The sequence below is a fragment of the Brassica oleracea genome, chromosome C2, assembly GCF_000695525.1.
Source record: "Brassica oleracea var. oleracea cultivar TO1000 chromosome C2, BOL, whole genome shotgun sequence".
NCBI lineage: Eukaryota > Viridiplantae > Streptophyta > Magnoliopsida > Brassicales > Brassicaceae > Brassica > Brassica oleracea.
Genome location: NC_027749.1, coordinates 42,401,159 through 42,403,680, shown reverse-complemented (window position 1 = coordinate 42,403,680; position 2,522 = coordinate 42,401,159).

The window sequence follows — 2,522 nt, the reverse complement described above, 5'->3', positions numbered from 1 at the left end:
CGTTGGTCGTCTTTTGGACTTCGTCTTGATGAGCGAGTCGAGCCATGATAGAGCTCATGAAATCTGCGGTGATGGGTGGCGCGGCTTCAGGCGTAGGGGTTGGTTCTCCGCCCGGAGCGCCGAAGGTGGCGTCGTCTTGAGCCATGTAGATCTAGAACGTTACTTTAGTCAGCTCCACGGTGGGCGCCAATTGTTTGAACGGGATTCAGTCGACCAGATTGAAAGAAGTCGGAGATGGGATGACTAAAGACGTTTTATTAGATTCGAACCAAAGGGTTACATGAGTGACCGGAAAGCCTAAAAGACGGTCCAGAAAGCTTAAAACAACAAGATCAAAGAGATCACTAAAACCCTAGATCTAGCCGCTCAGTGTGTAAAATCCCGAAAGTCCCCCTTCTTGTTGCTTTATGCCCTAATTTCGTACCTCTTTGGGCCTTGATGCGAGAGGCCGAGTATACGGGCCTGGGCAAAGTACCCTCCAAGCCGGATACTTCGGATCGGCTTACTCGACCGGCTAAAAGTACTCTAAGATCGAGCTGACGTCTTTAAACGCAGAGCCGACTAAACTATTGGATTAGGACATGTTATTCGGTGGGCCTTGTGGAGGAATGTAATCCATCTCCTACATTAACTTCACCTCTTTCGAACCATTTTGTGGCAATATCCCAAGTTCCCAACCTCGTGACGATTTTGATTTTGATTTTGATTTTTGAAAAAAGAAAACAAACGAGGAAAGCATAACTGATTCCAAAATATAATTAATGAAGGAGAACTTCGTTGAAACATGAAACAGAAATTATATAAATCAGGAAAATTTCTTTCTCTTATCCATACTCGAATGAAGCTCGTGTGGACCAAAGACGCCGGGGTCCATCGTATGTGTGTCCTAAGAGTCAAAAACATCAATCCTCAAAGTTTGAATATGCATCTTAGTATTCGCACTGTTATAAAAAAACTAGAATTTTATTGTATCGAGGAAATTTAAATAAGGGCAAAATTTTATACCCGTAGGAGAAGATAACACTGATAATAAGAGAGGATGTGTTATTAGAAGGAGAAGGAATGTTTTATTTACAATCGATCGAAACGATCGTTTATATAGAAAAGAAATTCACTGTGCAAATAGTGCAACGGGCCCCACATCTTTTATATTATCAACATACACGGCGTTTCTTTTTCTGACTTTTCACAACACTCCCCCTTGGGGACTGGTGTCACTATCCACTCTCGCTTAACGTCTTTGTTGCCTCGTTAAAAACCTTTCTAGGAAAACCCAATGGGAAAAACCATAGTAAGGTAAAAAGAGTACAACTACGTAAGCTCCCCCTCGAATGAGCAGTCATAAATCCTTCTGATGATGCATTCCAATGTTACGAACATGTTTTCTGAATATCGAAGTCGGAAGTGATTTTGTGAAGAGATCAGCTGCATTGTCGCATGATTGGACATATCTTACTTCAATCTCTTTCTTCTTCACGAGCTCTTGAGTGTATGAGAAGAACTTCGGATGTAAATAATAAACAGGATATAAGGCGGCTCGGCCGACCAATAAATAATAAACAGGATATAAGGCGGCTCGGCCGACCAATAAATAATAAACAGGATATAAGGCGGCTCGGCCGACCAATAAATAATAAACAGGATATAAGGCGGCTCGGCCGACCAATAAATAATAAACAGGATATAAGGCGGCTCGGCCGACCAATAAATAATAAACAGGATATAAGGCGGCTCGGCCGACCAATAAATAATAAACAGGATATAAGGCGGCTCGGCCGACCAATAAATAATAAACAGGATATAAGGCGGCTCGGCCGACCAATAAATAATAAACAGGATATAAGGCGGCTCGGCCGACCAATAAATAATAAACAGGATATAAGGCGGCTCGGCCGACCAATAAATAATAAACAGGATATAAGGCGGCTCGGCCGACCAATAAATAATAAACAGGATATAAGGCGGCTCGGCCGACCAATAAATAATAAACAGGATATAAGGCGGCTCGGCCGACCAATAAATAATAAACAGGATATAAGGCGGCTCGGCCGACCAATAAATAATAAACAGGATATAAGGCGGCTCGGCCGACCAATAAATAATAAACAGGATATAAGGCGGCTCGGCCGACCAATAAATAATAAACAGGATATAAGGCGGCTCGGCCGACCAATAAATAATAAACAGGATATAAGGCGGCTCGGCCGACCAATAAATAATAAACAGGATATAAGGCGGCTCGGCCGACCAATAAATAATAAACAGGATATAAGGCGGCTCGGCCGACCAATAAATAATAAACAGGATATAAGGCGGCTCGGCCGACCAATAAATAATAAACAGGATATAAGGCGGCTCGGCCGACCAATAAATAATAAACAGGATATAAGGCGGCTCGGCCGACCAATAAATAATAAACAGGATATAAGGCGGCTCGGCCGACCAATAAATAATAAACAGGATATAAGGCGGCTCGGCCGACCAATAAATAATAAACAGGATATAAGGCGGCTCGGCCGACC